Raw genomic sequence first — 19,757 nt, 5'->3', positions numbered from 1 at the left:
AGGAGAAGGAGAAAGAGATGGAGAACTGGGACACGAAAAAGTGGGAAGATTAGCGAAGGAGGAGGACAAGGAGGAAGAGCAAGAAGAGGAGGAAGAATGAGGGCGGGAGGACAAGGAGGAAGAGGAGGAGGAGGTGCAGGAGGATTAGGAGCAGGAGCGAGTAAAGACGTAACAGGAGGAGGAGGAGAAGGAGGAGAAGGAGGAGGAGGAGGAGGAGGAAAAGTAAATAAAGAAATAGGAAAACAACAATATTAAGGGTAAGTAAGAAGGAAGAGAAGCAAGTGGATGTGTAATATTAAATCTGAATACTCGTTGATTACTTCATTTTTTTTTCTTTTCTTGATGTTCCTTTTTTATGAAGGGGGGACGCGGTATAGTTTGTCGGGGTGAAAAATTTATAGTAGGGGCGAAAGCGAGAGGAAATACACAATATGGGAGAGATTTCTGGTGTGTGGGTGGAGCAAGTGGGCTGTTTGGTATGCAGATTTTTACTATAGTCTGTTCACGGAGCCTGTTCATCTGGCGCCTAGGCAGCGTTTGTTACGGCTCCTGTGATTGGCTGCACCCCTCCCTCACTCACATGCCATTCATGTCCGCCGTGACGCTACACACTTGTATTTTCTTCGTCATAGCTCGTCTCTTATTCACGACAGACCGCTTTAGTCAGTTATATTTATCTAAACTCGATAAAATAAAACATAAAGGAAATGTGAAGTGGTCTGTCGTGAATAAGAGACGAGCTAAGACGAAGAAAATACAAGTGTGTAGCGTCACGGCGGACATGAATGGCATGTGAGTGAGAGAGGGGTGCAGCCAATCACAGGAGCCGTAACAAACGCTGCCTAGGCGCCAGATGAGCAGGCTCCATGAACAGACTATAGGATTATTATTACTGTTATTATTATTACTGTCCATTTTATTATCATTATTCTTGTTATTACTTTTGTTACCGTTATTACTTCAGATATCAACAATAATTTAACACAAAAACTATAATGACAAATATAATATGCAATACTAATACTTTTCTCCTCCCGAAATTGACCTATCTTTCGGCCACTCCTCTAACTCTTTTTAGGAGCAGTGAGTAGCGGGCTTTTTTTTTACATTTGTTTCCTTTTTTTTTTAGGCCCTTGAACTGACGCCTCTGCTGTAAAAAAAATACCATCATCAGAGCAGTGTTAGCGGGGTGTTATTTCATATTTTTGCCTTAGAAGTCCTTCCCTTACTGTAACAAAACATCATTATCACCATCGTCATCATCATCATCATCATCTTTGTGTTCTATCTCATCCCCGTCACAAGCATTTTCATCATCACCATCATCGCGTCTCGCCTCCCATCTCTCAGCACCTCCTCCCTCCTGACACTCGTTCTCACTTTATCTCTCTCCCTCCCTCATTCCCTTCCCTGTTGTAGCCTTTTATCTTTTCCTCCTTCCCTCTTCACCTCCCTTCCTCCTCCCCTCCTGCCTTCCCTCCATCCCTCCAAACCTTTTAATCCTCCTCGACATCGCCGTTCTTTTTTCTTCCTCCCTTTTTTCCCCTTACGTTCCTGTTTGCTGTCATTCCCTCTTTTACCTTCCATTCGTATCTTTCATCAATCTCCTATTTTCCTCCTCCTTCCTTCTGACTTCCCCTTCCCTCCTTCGATCTCTTCATCCTTCCCTCTCCCAGTTCTTACCTCCCCTCACTCCTTAACCCCCTCGATCTGTCAGTCCCTTCCTCTACCCCTTCCTTTCCCCTCCTCCTCACCCCCCTTTGGCTGTCCCAGAGTGTTAGCAGCAAAGAAGGCGTCACCATCGATCGGGACACAAAGGACTCGAGGGGACCGTCACACTCTCCTGTCACTCCGCTACGGACGAGGAGGAGGAGGAGGTGGAGGAGGAGGATTAGGAGGTGGTGGTGGTGGTGGAGGTGGAAGAGGAGGAGGGGGACAAAAATAGAACAGAAGCAGTAAGAAAAGGAAAAGAGGAGGAGACGAAGAAGTAGCTGGACGATGACGAGGACGATGACGAGGTGAGGGAGGTTAAGAAAAATGTTGAAGAAAACTTTTTAAAGAGTAAAAATTAAAAAATAAAAGAAGAAAAAAAGAAGGATGAAGGAGGAGAAATATAAATAAAGGAGGAAGAGGAAAAAGAGGAGGAGGAGATGGAGGGAGAAAGAGCGGGAGAAAAGAAAGGAAAAAATATGAGGGGGAGGAGGCGCAAGCAAGAAAAATAGGGTTGGGAGGTGGAAAGGAAAGAGGAAGAGCGTGAGGAAGATAATGCAAAAAGAGAGTGAAGAATAAATTGAGCGTGAAAGAGTGAGAGGTGACGAAAGAAGCAGCAGAATAAAAACCATTACGTGGAGAAAGATGTAGAAAGAGTGAGAGGAAGAGGAAACGGAAATGCAAAAAAAGTAGTAAGAAACGAAGCGGATCTAATAGGAAAAAAAAATAAGGGAATGAGAGGATGAAAAAAAAACAATATAGGAAAAGAGGAAGGACGAGAAGATAAAAAAATAACAATAAGTAAAATAACAACAGCAACTAAAACGATAAATCACCAATGAGCAAACAGCAAAGGAAAGGAAGCAGAGGAGAAAATAACATATATAGTACAAAAAAAATACAGGAAAAATTAAGTAAAAGTTTTGGGGCAATTATCAGCCTCGAGGGAAAATGGGGAGCAGGAGAGGAGAGCCAATGGAGATGGATGAGGCGCGTTCTTGTCCCATCACGCCCTGTTAAGCTTTTGGCTCCTGTGTGTGTGAGAGGCGGGGGCGGGGGGGAGGGGAGGGGGGAGAAGGGGGGAAGGAAGTTTGAGTCTGTGTGCCTGTGGGGGAGGAGGTGGAGGAAAGATCTGCAACGGGTGTGTAGGGAGGTGGGGGGTGGGGGATATACAAATGGTGACTTCGTAGAGGAGTGGATGTTTTTTTTCCCTTTATTTTCACCTTTTTATCACTAATCTTTTGCTGCCGAAGCGTCTCGTATCGAAGGTCTGTCAGAGAGAAGGAGCAGACTTCTTCCTGGCCTTCGTCGTTTTCTAATATAAGGAAATGATGCTGTTTTTTTCCTGTCTTTTCACATTTTATCTCTTAATCTTTTACTCCCGAAGCGTGTCGTAGCGAAGGTCGAGCAGGGAGGAGCATCAGTCTTCTTGGCCTTCGCTGTTGTCTAATACTCGTGAAAGGAAGTGATGCTTTTTTTTTCCATTCTGATCACCTTTTATCACAAGCCTTTTACTCTATTGTTCCCGAAGTGCGTCGTAGCGAAGGTCGGGGAGGGAGTAGTATGTAGTAGTCGTCTTAGCCTTCGTTGCTGTCCAGTACAGGGAAAGGATGTCTATTTTCAGCAAGGCTTCAAAGGTCGATAGAGGAAATGGTTTTGTAATAAGACATAAAAGAATCCCAGCAACGCTCTTCTTGTTATTTTGCCTTGCTGTGTCACGTCACCTCTCCTCTTTCTTCCATCCCTTTCATTTGTCTTCTTTTTCCTCTTCGTCCTCTTTCTCCTTACTTTCCTTTGTGTTCGTCTCCTCGTTAGTCTCAGCCTTTCTTTTCTGCTAATGTTTTCTATTCCTTTTCTTCTTCCTCTTCATCCTTTCGTCCTGTGCCTCTTTCCTTCTTTTTCCTCTTCATCATCTCTCCTTACTTTCTTTTGTCTTTTTGTCATAATTATTCCCCGTCTCTTTTCTGTTCTGTTTTTCTACCTCTTTTCCTTTTCTTTTTTATGCTTTTTCTTCTTTTTCTTCTTTTTTTCTTTCACTGATTTTTTTTCATATTTCTCCTCCTCCCCCTCCTCCTGTTCCATAATCACTCCTACTTTCTGCCTCGTCCCCTCCTCCTCCTGCTCTTCTTCCTCTCCTCCTCCCTCTTGCACTTACCTTTTATTTCTCTATTCTTTCCTCCCCTATACTTCTTTCTATTCCTCATCTTTCATTGGCTTATCTTCTCTCTCTCTCTCTCTCTCTCTCTCTCTCTCTCTCTCTCTCTCTCTCTCTCTCTCTCTCTCTCTCTCTCTCTCTCTCTCTCTCTCTCTCTCTCTCTCTCTCTCTCTCTCTCTCCTTCTACTCCTCATTTTCTTTATCGTCTCTCTTCTCTTCCTTTTACTTATCATCATCATCATCATATTTCTTCACTTTTCCTGCTTCCCTTTCCCATTCTTCTTTTATCCCTCTCCTCCATTTTCAGCATCATTCTTTCCTTTATCTCCTTTTCCACCCATTTTCCCAACGTTTCTCTTTCTCCTCCTTTTCCCAATTTTTCTTTAAGTCAGTGATGTTTTTTCTCCTTCTTCTCGCTTCTTCAGAATATTTCACATCCAACTCTGCTTATTTCTTCTCCTTCTCCTCCTCTTCCTTCTTCTCCATTTCCTACTCCTCCTCTACTTCCTCCATCTCCACTTCCACCTCCATCTACATCTTTCTGTCCTCTATCTTTTTTTTTTCATTTTGTTCCCCATCTTCTTTTCTTCACGGTCCTTCATATTTTCTTCCATTTTTCCTTTTTTTTCTATGTCAATGTTGTTTTTTCTTCCTTCCTATCGCTTCTTCCGCATATTTCGCATCCTCCTTTGCGCATTCCTCCTCTTCCTCCTTTTCCACTTCTTCCTCTTCCTTCTTCTCTACTTCCTCCACTTCTTCTCCTCCTCCTCCTCGTCTTCCTCCTCCTCGGCCAATGTTTCCCAGATCTCCAGCGAACGCCAGCCGCCTCGATGTTACCCAAGTCTTGTTTTATCATGTAGTGTTCGCGCTGTCACATGTAATTCTTTTTCCCTCTCACCTAAGCTCCCATTTCCTCCGTTGTACTTCCTCTTTCTCAGGAAATTGTAGTCTACGTGGGGTTTTTTTCCGGTTACGTATGGGAAATGGAGTTAAGAGTTGATAATTTTTTCATTCATGTTTTTCTTTTTCATATATTCTCTCGCGTTCCTGTTGTCACATGTAATTATTTTTCCATCTCATCTAAGCTCTTCTTTTTCCTCCCTTCTACTTCCTCTCTCGCCGGAAATTGCCGTCTACTGGCTTTTTGTTTACGTATAAGAAATGGTGTTTGAGTTGATATTTTTTTCTATTCCGGTTCTTTTCTCCATATGTTCGACCTACTCTCATCTTTTTTTTCGTATATTTTTTATTTACGTAAATGAAATGGAGTTCAAAAGAGCAGTTTGTCTTTTTTCTTTCCTGTTATTTTTTCTTCCATATATTTGACCTACTTTCATATTTTTTTCCGCCCCATTTAAATGTCTATGGTGTTTCTTTTCTCTCAACTTTCCGGGTTTTACTTATGGAGTCGTTTCTTTTCTTCCCGACATAAAACTTCAGCAACTTTCTGCCGTTTTTTCTGGGCCTCCATAACTTCCGGAATTTCGCTTTTTTTCTGTGACATTTTTTTTTTTTTATGGCCTGTCAGGTTGACTTTTGTTTGCCGTTTCTAATCCCCTCGTTCTTTTTTTTTCCTTTATGCGATCATTCAAGTTGATTCCCTCGCCTCACATATATCACTCATTTATACACCTGTTTCTTTTTTTTTTAATTCTCACTAGTCATAAATACTAATCCCTATTAAGACCACTTCTTATTTTTCTCTTTCTCTCTCTTTTTTTGTTGTTTACCTTGCTCCATATTCTCTTGATTTTCTTCTTTTTTCAAGATACATTTCTTTCTTGTTCTTTCCGCTCTCTTGCTGTGTGTCTATCTTTCTTATTTTCACTTGGTTTTCTCCTCGTCGTGTGAATAGATAGCGTCCTCTCTCCTCCCATTACACACACAAAGCCATTCCTCTCCTAAAGTTTGCTCGCCGCCATAAAACAAAAAAAAAACGACTAAGACACTCCCGTACATTACCCCAACACACACTTCGTCTCCCCTGCGGACGGTGTGGAGTTACCTCAAGATTTACGCTTCACCTGGGAGTAATCCAAAGGGGAGGCGAGGGGAGAGCAATGAGGGGGGAGGGAGGAAGCGAGGAGAGGAGATAGCGAAGGGATTAAATGAAAGGAGACAAAAGGAACGCAGTGGAGTGGAGGGATACGGTAAGGGAGAGAACAGAAGTTAGGAGAGGAGTGGGAAGTCGATGTTGAGTGGGTAGGAGATAGGGGAGGGAGAAGGGAGTAAATGATGGGAGAAAACAGCGATTAGGATAGAAATAGTAATGCCTAGAAGATGGAGAAGAGGATGGAAGAGGTTGAAGGAAGAGAGGAAAAGCGGAATTATGTTCGTAGAGAAGGGGAGGAGAGGAAGGGAGAGGAAAAAGAAACAAAAGGGGAGAAAAAGTTAAGACGGAATGATATGAACGAAATGCCGTGGAATATGACGAAGACCAGTGACTGCCAAGAAGGTAAAAATATCGTCTCACTTGTAAAAACACTCCCCTCTCCACCAGCCCCATTCCCATTTTCTTCCATACATCCAGTTCATCTTGTTTCCCTTCGCCTTTATCCTCTCCTCCTGCCTTTCCTTCAATTATTCGAATGATTTTGCCCTTATATAACCCTTGTCCTTCCCTATACACTCTTCTTAGCTTGTCCAACCTCACCCCTCCTCCTCCTCCTCCTCCTCCTCCTCTTCTTCCTTATTTTTCATCTTGTTCCCCTTCCCAAAGACTATCTGTACCTTTTATATGCACACTTATTTTTTCGCATACGGATCACATACATCCTCTTGCCTTCCTTCCCTTTATTCTTTCTTGCCCTTCCTTTCCTATTCTTCCTTTCGCCTCTTCCCTTCTTCCCTATTTCCCCTCCCTTCTCTCCCTTCCTTTCACTCCCTTGAAAGACCTCCTGTACCCTCCCATATCCTCCCTTCCATACACACTCCATAACCTTCCATACACAACCATTTTCCATTATCTCCCCCACTCCCTTCCTTCCCTTCCTTTCCACCACCACCTGAAAACTGAATAATTTATCTTGTCTCGGTTTCTTCCTCGCATGGTTTCTGCCCCCCGAAAAAAGCGGCGTATGCAAATATCCTGAAAATATTCCTCGCTATCCCAAACGAAAATATTTACCCCCGCGTAACATGAGCCAGGGCGGGCAGGTGTGGTATGCCTCAGGTATTTTTCCGCACCCTCAGTTTGTCGGAAATATTGGTCTTTGATAATATCCCTCCTGCCCCCCTTCTTCCCTTTGTTATTTGTTTATCTTCCTTCTTTGATTCTCTCTCTCTCTCTCTCTCTCTCTCTCTCTCTCTCTCTCTCTCTCTCTCTCTCTCTCTCTCTCTCTCTCTCTCTCTCTCTCTTTTCCAAGAAAGATTAGTTGCTCATGCCAGTAAAGCCGTCGTGTCTTTTCGTGTGCCCTTTGCCGTGTAGGTCAAGCTGTTTTTTCTTCTTCATCTATTCCTGCCTGACCTTTTCTTTGTTTTGGGGTGCACTGTGTTTTATGTACGTGCTCCTCTTTTCAACGTTCATCCATGCTACACTCCGGTCAACAACTATTTCTTTCACTACACACCTCAATATTGCTTTCGCTCATCATAAGCATCAGTACGTTCATAACACAGTATTCCCTTCTTCACCTACCACCTCACTAGACCATTCTGTAATCACACCAAACGCAACTACAAGTGCTGCCATTTGTCAACCTTTCGCAGCTGGACATCATTACCATAACTGTCATCCCCATCATCGGCATCATCCTCAGTTTTCATTCCCATCTCATTCTCTATGGCTCCAGTCCCTCTTCTTCCATACCTCTAAAGTTAATCCTGTAATCCCAGGCGTGGACGGATGGGCGAGTCTCCCCTCTCATTTCTCCGTGTGATACAGTAATACCATACACACACCGCAAGGCCGCCAGCGCTTTTACCACACACACACACACACACACACACACACACACACACACACACACACACACACACATGCACAGTCTGCACATACTTATTACAAAAAAGCACATTTTTCTATTCGTTTTTTTTTTTGTTTGTTTTTTGATAATTCAGGATTTTTCAATACCCTCGTTGAAAACTATAAAGCTGCCGGTAAAGGTGAGCAAAAATTCATATTAATTATAATGTCTCACCAACGAAATATTGAAATCTCTCAATCCTCACCTATGCGATACTAAAAAGTTACACTAGCTTTACTTTAAATATTAATGAACAGATCAATGATTCAGTAATTGGGTAGAGGAAATCAATCCCTTAAAACAGTATATCAAAAAGAGAATATCTTCCTTTCTTCTCGGTCTTCTGGTTTGTAAGAACACTAACGATAAGAACAATTTTTTTTACAACGGAACAAAGTTTTTCATCAAAAAAATATATTGCCCTGTCTATAAAAATAACAACAAAACATTAATAATTACTAAGACGAGGAAATTACTGCAACATTTATGCCTGGAATGGTATCACCGACTTGTACCTTCACACGGTCGCTGCGTCCGTGGTTTTGCTTATGAGGGAAGGCAACAAGGCCCGACGGAGACTCCTCATCGCTCCCCATCGCACGGCTTGCTCAGCCACCCCACAGACGCGGGAAGAGGCGGCCACGGTGGAGGAACAAGAGAGCCGCCCCAGACTTAGTGGAGGCTTAAAACGAGGGCGAGTGGAAGGCATCAGCCTGAGGCGTGTTTTCACCACCCACACCTGCCCAGGAGACACGGGAAGAGCAGACATGTAGACGGCAACGATGATGGTTAAAACGCGTTGTCTGATAGTTGTGCGTGTGTTTGGCTCCGTTTGTTTCCTATTCAAGAACGAAACACTTGAGAGTAGGGGAATATATGTATCTAGGACAAGCAATTAGTGTTAACCCAGCCCGTGGAAAAGAAATGAGGAAGATAACTGGAATGGGATGAAGCGTTTTCGGCAAACAAAGTAACATCAAGAACATCAGCCTGCCACTACCATTAAAGAGGAAGCTGTACGTGCAGTCAGTGGATCCTGCCAGGCTTAACATACGGTTCAGTAACTTGGCGCTTTAAAACAAAATGAGGGGAAGATAAAAAGCGTGCAAAGAGAAATTGAAAGAAAACTGTTGAAAATGACATGAGGAGATAAAGAGCGACCATCACAAACTATAGGACAGCAAACAATGAACGCATTATAGAGACGATTAATAACAACAAAAATGGACATGGGTCGATTATATAATGCATAGAACTGATAACAGATTGACAACGAAAGGAACACATTTGGAAACACTGAGATTGCAGAACTTCTATAGACAGACAGAGGACCGGGTGGAGGGATGGTAGGGGCCTTTGTCGGAGCAGGATGGAGCGCAATATCATCAGGCAAAGAGATTGAGGACGTTGGGAAGGTCTTTGTCCTACAGGGGAACAGTAATAGCTGAAAATTATTACCTTAATATATTTTGGCCTATCTATCTGACTCCCATCCTGTTTGTCTGTCTGCCTGTTTGTCCTCCTCCTCCTCCGCCTCCTCTTTTTATATTTTCTTTCTTTTTCTTTCTTTCTTTCTTTCTTCATTCTTCTTCTTTTTCCTCTTCTGCTTCATCTTTCCTCCCCGCTCCTCCTCCTCCCCCTCCTTCTGGTCCTTCGTCTGTTCCTCACCACCGTCCTCCTCTTCCTTTCCATTTTTCTGTTTCCCCTCCTCCTCCTCTTCCTCCTCCTCGTCCTCGTCCTCGTCCTCCTCCTCGTCCTCGTCCTCCTCCTCCTCATCATCATCATCCTCCTCCTCCTCGTCCTCCTCTTCCTTTCCATTTTTCTGTTTCCCCTCCTCCTCCTCTTCCTCCTCCTCGTCCTCGTCCTCCTCCTCGTCCTCGTCCTCCTCCTCCTCCTCCTCCTCCTCCTCCTCGTCCTCCTCCTCCTCCTCCTCCTCCTCCTGGTCCTTCGTCTGTTCCTCATCCCTGTCTTTCTCTTCCTTCCCATTTTCCTTTTCCCCATTCTCCTCCTCCTCCTCATCATCCTCATCCTCATCCTCCGCTAATACTTCCCCTCTCATTAGTATGCCTCGTTTTTTCTTTACTTGGATTTTTCTTCCCCTTATCTTGTAATCGTATGTCCCCCTCTTCCCCTCGCGTCTCCCTTGCGCATATTTTACCTCCTTTCTTCCCTCCCTCCAGCTATTTTTCCACTCTCCTTCTTCTCTTTACTTTTTTTTTCCTTCCTGTTCTTGCTAATCTTCTCCTCCTCCTTACTTTCTTTCCTCCCTATTCTTGCCCTTCTCCTCCTTCTCTTTACTTTCTTTCCTCCCTGTTCTTGCCATTCTCCTCCTTCTCTTCACTTTCTTTCCTCCCTGTTCCTGCCATTCTCCTCCTTCTCTTTACTTTCTTTCCTCCCTGTTCTTGCCATTCTCCTCCTTCTCTTTACTTTCTTTCCTCCCTGTTCTTGCCATTCTCCTCTTTCTCTTTACTTTTTCTTCCCTGTTTTTGCCATTCTCCTCCTTCTCTTTACTTTTTCTTCCCTGTTTTTGCCACTTCCCTCCTTTTCTTTACTTTCTTTCCTCTTCTCTCTATATTCCCTCGTCTTCCTTAAGCCACTTTACTGACCATTCCATTCATCTTATTTCAACCTTTTCTTCTACTTTCCTCTCCCCATTCCGTTCTTTATCGTTGCTGTTTACCGTCACAGTCTCATATATCCTCCTTTCTTCCACTTTTCCTTCCCTATCCCCTCATCATCTTTATTCCCTCTAAACTGCGAATCAACCAGTTTTCATGTGTTGCTTAAGTGTGCATGTGGCCCTAATGCGGGGTGGTACGCAGTCAGGCCTTCCCACGACCACCAGCACCACTACAACCACCTCTGTTATGCGCCTGAAACGTCTTAATGGCCAAAGTTCACGTGTGCGCTTCTCTCGGGCCGTGAGGAGGCTCCCATCACGCCAACCCGCCGTCACTAACTAAGCCAACTCACATATTAGTTGAGGTGCCGCCAGAAGAATCGTCGTCATTGAAGTATAGTGTTCCTCGCCCCGATGGCTCGCCTCCGCACGCCCTGGCCGCCCCGAACACCGGACCCGCGCGCCAGATTACGCTTATTCTGATCAATCACTGCCCAGCGCTCTGTCATTTTGCCTCTCCTGGCCTGGCCTTGCGAACAGATGAAGATACGGAGAGGAAAACGGAAGAAATAAGGAAGACGAGCATGAACACGATGTATCACAAGGCAGAGGTTAATGAACTGACTCATGGAAACGTAAAGAATAAAACAAGAAAAAGAAACACGTGAATTGAAATACGGATGCAACACAAAAAACAATAAACAAAGTAGCAAAAATGAGTGAAAGAAGAAATAGGAACAAGATGCAGAAATATCAGAAATTTATCCGAAAAAAAGATAAGTTTCGTTAGATAATTAATGCAATCTAACCAAGAGTACCAAGAATAAGCATCATCATAATCAAAATTTAAGTATATAACACATTTACTACACATCCCGTAAGTAAAATAAAAAAAAATGAAGCGATACCAAAAACTTTAGAGCGAATAAACACTTTCAGATAAAAGGAAATCTCGTTTTCGAATCGAATGTCTACGCCGAGGAAACCTGATTGTGTTACTGCTCATGTCGGGGAGAAAGCTGAGGCAGGAAGGAAACCAAAAATATAAAAGAAGTAAACAACCAGAAGAAGAAGAAGAAGAAGAAGAAGAAGAAGAAGAAGAAGAAGAAGAAGAAGAAGAAGAAGAAGAAGAAGAAGAAGAAGAAGAAAAATAATAATAATAATAAGTAGAAGAAGAAAAAGAAAAAGAAGAAAATTAACTAGAAGAAAAAAAAAAGAAGAAGAAGAAGAAGAAGAAGAAGAAGAAAAAAGATGAAAAAAGAAGAAGAAGAAGAAGAAGAAGAAGCAAAAGAAGAAAAAGAAGGAGAAAATGAAGTAAAGAAGAAGAAGAAGAAGAAGAAGAAGAAGAAGAAGAAGAAGAAGAAGAAGAAGAAGACAATAAATAAGATAAAACAAAAAAAAACGAGATACTTAAAGAAAAATATGGAATGTCGGATATACGAAAAAAATGACAGGAAATAAAAAAAGGAAATAATGAAACTAAAACACATATAATCAAAAGCACCAAAGGCAGAATGCTAACCCGATCATTAAAAAAAAAAAAAAACACTTCCATTGTCACCTTCACATTCCGACAATTTCTCACGCTCTTCACCTTGACGAGAGAGTGAAAGGACAGATTCTGCTTTCCATTTCAAACTCATAAAATATGCAGTCATGTGTGTGTGTGTGTGTGTGTGTGTGTGTGTGTGTGTGTGTGTGTGTGTGTGTGTGTGTGTGTGTGTGTGTGTGTGTGTGTGTGTGTGTGTGTGTGTGTGTGTGTGTGTGTGTGTGTGTGTGTGTGTGTGTGTGTGTGTGTGTGTGTGTGTGTGTGTGTGTGTGTGTGTGTGTGTGTGTGTGTGTGTTTGCGTGTGTGTATGTGTGTGTGATTCCAATATTTAACTATTTTGATCGGGCAAACTCGCATGTTGGTTTTTGCAGACACAGTCCATTAAGCCATCAAACGAGTCAACATGGTTTTCGTCAGTGTTCAAATGACGGAATTAATGCTCTTTGCTGTCGATTGGGCATCATTAGCAGGCACGCTCTACTTTATAAATACCTATATCGAAACTATGGCTATTTTTTTTCTTCATCTAAGGCCGTTGTTAATGCTCTCTCACTCTCCTCTCCTCTCTCTCTCTCTCTCTCTCTCTCTCTCTCTCTCTCTCTCTCTCTCTCTCTCTCTCTCTCTCTCTCTCTCTCTCTCTCTCTCTCTCTCTCTCGGCAAATGTCAGAGCATTCACTCGTTATAACAAACTATGCCCAAACTCAGGCAAAACACCCACACATCAAAACTAGAACAAAATATACAGCAGCAAAACGTGAGCGAACTATATATTATTAAAACGAGTATTGCTGAAAACGCATCTGGAGGAAATTAATTGTAGAGAAAAGAATAAATAATCAAAAACATTATGTGCAAGCAATAATTATTACGTTCATGCTGCTTCCTCATTTCAACGACACCAACTCCCTCTTTCCCTTTAACCTTATTCCTCCTCCTGCTTAACCAGTCACTCCTGCACCCTTAATGACCCTCCCCCCCTTTCACACTTACTCCTTCCCTTGCTCACCGAGACACCCCGGCACCCTTATGCCGTCTCTATGGTGTCTTAGCTGCCCCCAGGTATCAATTATAATGCTTCGCTCCCTCCCTTTCTCGCTTTCAATACCCCCTTAATTAACATCTATAAATAATTCCTCAGGCTGGTCCTTACCGAGGCAATACGGCTGAAGAACAAAGGCTGGAGGGCGAACATTCACGTCATTTTACGGGCAGCACTAAGAACGTAAATATCTGATTTAATTTTCTTTTATTTGCTATCTTAGGAGACAACTATTTTTTTTCTTGCGGATGATACTGCCGAGATTGTTTGCTCGTCAATATCCTCCGTTGTTTACTTTCATTATCTCGGTAAAGTTTTTCTCATATTTTTTTTTATTATCATATGTGGTCATCTCCTATTGCTTCTCTGTCATTCACTTCCATTATTTTAAATTTCGTTCCCCTTGAGATCAAAACCGAACAAAAAAATTATGTTTCATTTTACTTCACAATTTTTTTTCTCAAGTCCTCCCCTCTTCTTGCTTTTCCTCCACCTCATTCATTTTTTCCTCCCCCTCCCCATTCATTTTATATTCCTTCGTTTTTTTCATCTTTTCTTTTATTTTACTTCTTTTTTCCCTTTCTTTTCCCCTCGCTGAAAATCCTGTAACTCTTTTATTTTTTTCTAAATTCAGATCCACGTCTTTCTCCAAATCCACCCCAGCAGCTGAGCGCCCTCCTCATCCCATAACCTAACATTCTTTAAAAACACTAACACTAACGGAATAAATAAGATTGTCGCCCTCACCAGCGTCACATTTTTCCCCTGGCCGGCACAGCTCGACCATAACAAAGGACCTTAGAGGTGTTGTTTTCCAAGTATGATGCTGCATTCTCGGGAAGGTTACGGTTTCTGGGTTTTTGCCGTGGTAATGTTATGTGTGTAGAAAAGACAAAGGTGTTCCATAATACTCTCTCTCTCTCTCTCTCTCTCTCTCTCTCTCTCTCTCTCTCTCTCTCTCTCTCTCTCTCTCTCTCTCTCTCTCTCTCTCTCTCTCTCTCTCTCTCTCTCTCTCTCTCTCTCTCTCTCTCTCTCTCTCTCTCTCGTTATTTCTCATAATTCCACAGTATATGAACATTTCTTTATACATTATTTATTTTTCTTTTGTTTCTCCAGTAAGTGTTTCTTTACTGAACTTTTTTTTTAATTCATCGTTCGAATGTATTGATTTTTTCCATATTTCCTCTACAAAACCGCCATTTCGTTCAGCTTTATTTACTATTTGTTCCATATGACGTAACCTTTTCTTTTTGCAGGACATTTCCTTTGCACTCTCCTTCTATTAAGTGTATTGTGTATTTATTATTTTTCCTCCCTTTTCAATTTCTCTTCCGTCTCTCTCTCCGTCGTTTTCCCTCTTCTTCATTCTCAATTTCCACGCAGCCTCACCAATACTACTCTCCTCCCCTTGTTGATCCCGTTCTGCACTCCTCCATCTCTCCTGCTCTTTCTTCCACGGCTTTCTCCCCTCCCTTGGGCCCTTCTTTCCCGCCTCGCCCCAAACATAGTTACCACTTGCCCAACGGGACGGAAAAAAATACACCATGAATTTTCTGTCTTCAGCCTCGGCTCCAACAAGTCTGACTCTCCTCCCTTCCGGGTGTACCTTGGCTGGGTCTCTACAGTGTGTCTGCTCTTCGCGAGGCGTTATGCTTTTGTTTCTCTTCAAAAGCGGATATCGATAGGCTAGGTGAGAATTTAAGGTCTTTCTCTCTATCACTCATTTTACTTTGTCTGTCTATTTATTTGACTATGTATCAGTCTGTCTTCGCCTATCTTTTTGTCGTTTTCTTTTTCTTGCCTGTCCGTCTGTCTGTCTGTCTTTCTGTCCCCCCCCCCCCCTCTCTCTCTCTCTCTCTCTCTCTCTCTCTCTCTCTCTCTCTCTCTCTCTCTCTCTCTCTCTCTCTCTCTCTCTCTCTCTCTCTCTCTCTCTCTCTCTCTCTCTCTCTCTCTCTCTCTCTCTCTCTCTCTCCTCTCTGTTACGTAACCGGCTGTGGCAAGAATAGGTCACCAGGTCGTAGTAATCAACAAATAGAAGCACCGAAGCCACAAAAATACACGTAAATATTCTCCACCATTCCGCTACAGCCACTCGTTCCAGGCTTATCAACGAATCAATTTTCCGCCCCGATTGTATCCACCGCTGTACACGCGCCCACGTCTTGCTAATAAGACTCCCTTACCGTCTGCCTCCTCTGTCAAGATCGTATGAATTTTGTAAAGGCTAAAGGTCACAGTGAAAATTACATCAACAGAATATAATGTTACTCCGGAGTCGTTATTGAATGACTGCGTCAGATGTACACATGATAAAAACGACAATTATGTGACATGAATCTTCCCACATGACCACACTCTATTACACTTGCAATGAAGCATAATTCACAGCACGCACCACTACCAAGGCACATCAATACATAGTTATCAGGTATGGATAAATTCATAGCACACTTATTTTTTCCTTACATGCGCCCCGATAACACGATCAATTACAAACTTCTAAACTACAATCTTACAACGCTAAAAGACAAAATATACAGATAACCCTGGACCAGTACCACCAAACTACCCAAAACTACCAAACTACCTTTTTTTTTTCACTACAAACCAACCCAAAAAACTACACGCTCAAACACACAATAATCAGAAACACTATTTCACCACAAGACCGACATAGTGCAACCTTACTTACAGCTAACCGAAACACACATCAATATAACGATAAATCTCTAAACCACTGACTCACCACACTCAAAGCTATACATACCCAATGATAAACTGAAAAAACACGCTTCAACACGCACGACATCCAAACATGCATCACAGTCACGAGAAACCACTAAATCACGTCCTTACATATTACTAGCAATCATACCTCAATACATCCCAGCAAAGTAAACACGTGAAGGCAGCAATGCGTTTATCATTCATGTAATAAGCGATAGCAAGGAGTCAATAATCGTGTTTCTGAGGAGCGCCAGATTTAGGTGCTGACGCGGGGATACATCAACATCGCTCTCCAATACCATCAGAGAGATTAGAGAGATGGATTACCTGCGTGGCTAACCTCAACAACACTAGCTCGGCTCCTGACAGTGATTTGAAGCGTGTGAATTTCCGTCAAGAAGTAATGAAGCTTCGCGGTCACAGAAACTACTGAAAAAGGATGTTATAACGCGGTACCTTCCCAGCTCCCAGCAGATCACGTCTCTGTTTTTTTTTTTTTTTCAATTATAGTATTTGAAATCGTATATCATGTTTCTGCTATTCTTCTGCCCTTCTCCTCCTCCGAAACCTCCTCCTATTTTGTATCTTTCTTTTATTATTTCCTCGACTACTTTCTATATTTATTTATTTCGTTCATCCTTCTTCTTCATCTCCTTCTTCTGCTCCTCCTTCTCATCCAATTCCTCTTCCTCCTCCTCGTCCTCGTCCTCGTCCTCCTTCCCTTTCTCCTCCCTCCTCCTTCTCCTCATGGCAGACGGGAGCAAAATTAATTGGCTCGAGGCAGGAGGCGCGAGTCGGCCCCAAGAGGAGGGTCGGGGAGTGACAAAACCCGTTCCAGGATTCACATCACGCACCCAAGAATTTCCTAGCGAGCGGGGGTGTCTTGCCCCGATGGCTGGTTCAGTAGGTATGCCTGCTGCTCCCTGTCGTGCGGTGTGTTGTTCTTAACTGTCTGTGTGGATGTTTCTGTGTGTGTCTGGTGCTCCCTGTCTTGGGTGGGTTGGGGGGTGGGGGGTGGGTGGGTAAGTGCTCTTCTTCCATATCTGTCTATCTTAACTGTACATGTGGGCGTGTCTGTCTGTGTCTGGTGCTATCTGTCTGTTGGTGTGCCTCTTTACCTCTCAGTCTATCTTAATTGAGTGTGTGGCCGTGTCTGTCTGTGTTTGATGTTCCCTGTCTGTCTTGCTGTTATATTTTTTACCTATCTGTCTATCCTTAACTGTCTGTGTGGGCGTGTCTGTGTCTCTCTCTGTCCTTCTGTGTTTGTTTGTATTTGTATTATAGTGTCTCTGTAATATTTTGTTTCTTTGTTTCTGGCTTTCTTTTTTATAGCTCTTTTTTTTTCCTGTTTCACTGTTTTAATATTTTTTTTGCCCTGGATTCTCTCTCTCTCTCTCTCTCTCTCTCTCTCTCTCTCTCTCTCTCTCTCTCTCTCTCTCTCTCTCTCTCTCTCTCTCTCTCTCTCTCTCTCTCTCTCTCTCTCTCTCTCTCTCTCTCTCTCGTCCTCCCTATCCACTTCTCTTTCCATTTTTAGCACAGCACATGAAAGCTCGCGGTGGGGACAGAGGCTCAAGAGGAGGAGGATGAGCCGACTTCAAGGCTTGTGGATGCTTGGATTGGATGCGTGGATGCTTGGATTGGCTTGGGCACTTGTTCCGAGTCACTTTAACGCCCTCGGGCCATGGTGTCCGCGGCCGAGCGATGCGTCAGGTAACGAAGGTAAGCAAGGAAGGGACGAAGACTTTATGGCGGCGCGCGGCTCTGAAGGAAGGAAAGGGAGCGGAGGAAGTGAACACGAAGTAAACGATGATAAGGTGTTCTTTTGGGGCAAACTTTGTGTCCTTGGATGGATGAAAGGGGCCCGAGAGAGAGAGAGAGTAAAAGTGGCTGCTCACAGGTGGCGAAGAACATGCCCCACACCACTAGTGATGCTAAATACACAGTGAACAAGTGTAAAGGGCTTTTGAAATAATGCACGAGAAAAAGTGACATTTTAAGCCCTAAAAAGTGCACAGAGAAACATATGCTACTCGAACGATCGCATAAAGTGTCGTCGGCGAAATACAAATCTGTTGTGTAACTATAGAATCGTCAGTTTTAATAAAAAAGAGAGAGAGAGAGAGAGAGAGAGAGAGAGAGAGAGAGAGAGAGAGAGAGAGATTCAGATGAATATAACGGGTGATTCATGATTGATTTAGGACGAACGCGATAAAGGATGAAAAAGGAAGATGGCGACATAAACTGGGCTTTCCGATCGTTCCTACTTTGTGGGTCTGACTTTAAGGTCATGAAACTGTTTGTGTGTGTGTGTGTGTGTGTGTGTGTGTGTGTGTGTGTGTGTGTGTGTGTGTGTGTGTGTGTGTGTGTGTGTGTGTGTGTGTGTGTGTGTGTGTGTGTGTGTGTGTGTGTGTGTGTGTGTGTGTGTGTGTGTGTGTGTGTGTGTGTGTGTGTGTGTGTGTGAACACGCGTTCCGGGGCCGTCTTATAAATTATTTTCCTCATTCTTGCAGGAAAAACATATATTCGATACCATTTCCTGTATTCGTCCCAAACAAGATTCAGGAAGCGTTCATGGAAATGCGGCGTCCTGCTAAGATATAATCCAATGCGTCACCTCTTGAGAGGGAAGTAAAAATACCTGAGGCACTTTTTCATTCTCCTCTTATTCCCTCTTTGTCTTCTCCGCTCCACATCCTCGTGGGACAAACACTGACTTCACCGGAACGAGATTCTCAGATCCCGCTTCTTCTGTCGATATAATTCTGATATCTGGTCCATGAATTCTTGATGCAGCGACACTATCAAAAGCCGTCCTGTAATCCAGGTGAGTCAACACTCATCACGGCGTCTACGCTACAGTCAATGCAGTCATTTGAGAGTTCGGGTGCCTTTCATGTAATCTTAAAATGGAGACACATAAATATGGTTGCTCTGTAATTTTCTGTGAGTGAGGCGAGTCTTCAAACGAATTCACTTTCCGATTTCCTTGCCGGCATGCGACCCGACGTCAGGCACTCTAATCTTCACCCTCACACATCACAACACACCTTGCCTGCACCTGCCGGTCCACCTGCCCGCTTTCCTGCCGCACAAACACGTGCCTCGCCTCACGTATGCCTGCAGACATCACATCTTGCACTAGACCAGGCAATACAGTGCAAGACAAACTCTAACAACTTGTGCAGAACACGTGCCGGTTATACTCACGTGTAAAAGCTGACCGGCAATTCCGCTCCAAAGATGTGAGGAGTCGAGTTACCAGTGTGAAGCAGAGACGGTGAAACATTGAGGCAAAGTGATTGCGTTATTCTTCTCCGCCTCCTCATGAAATCAGACGAGAAAATTTGATTGCTACTTGATCGGCCACGGCTGCCAGCAGTTCCTAACCGTCCTGAAGGAGTGACACGTGATGGCTGGCGAATCTGTTGGAGAGAAAAAGCAAACATTACATGAAGCCAATCTAAAGATGCGTCTAATCATGAGGTGAAAATGAGGCAGTCTCTATGAAGTAAGAGTTAGAAAAATGTTTCCAGATAAACAAATGAAACTTTGCTACATTATCATTACCTTAAAAATACAGTTTCTTTCATTTTCTACTTTTTTTATTCCATTACTTTCATTTTTTCTTCTTCATTTTTCGTCTCTTCTTCTTCTTTTTCTTCTTCTTCTTCTTCATATTATCATCATTAATGATATCATAATTATTATTATTATTATTATTATTATTATTATTATTATTATTATTATTATTATTATTATTATTATTATTATTATTATTATTGTTACTATTATAATCATTATTATTATTATTATTATTATTATTATTATTATTATTATTATTATTATTATTATTATTATTATTATTATCATTATTATTACTATTATTATTATTACCATTATCATTATTATTATTGTTGTTATTATTATTATTATTATTATTATTATTATTATTATTATTATTATTATTATTATTATTATTATTATTATTATTAT

General features: G+C 42.5%; 1 long non-coding RNA gene across 1 annotated transcript in view; it reads right to left on the bottom strand.

Moving 5' to 3' along the window:
- The window catches only part of LOC127004493 (uncharacterized), a 93,059-nt gene extending 73,877 nt beyond the window's left edge, over positions 1 to 19,182 (bottom strand). The window contains exon 1 of the long non-coding RNA XR_007757852.1: positions 18,972 to 19,182. This is a non-coding gene — a long non-coding RNA (uncharacterized LOC127004493). The remainder of the gene's footprint in view (positions 1 to 18,971) is intronic.
- Between the last annotated feature and the right edge of the window lie 575 nt (positions 19,183 to 19,757).

This window comes from Eriocheir sinensis, chromosome 28 (assembly GCF_024679095.1).
Source record: "Eriocheir sinensis breed Jianghai 21 chromosome 28, ASM2467909v1, whole genome shotgun sequence".
NCBI lineage: Eukaryota > Metazoa > Arthropoda > Malacostraca > Decapoda > Varunidae > Eriocheir > Eriocheir sinensis.
The sequence above is the reverse complement of the archived record's forward strand: the minus strand, read 5'-3'. Positions and strand labels throughout refer to the sequence as shown.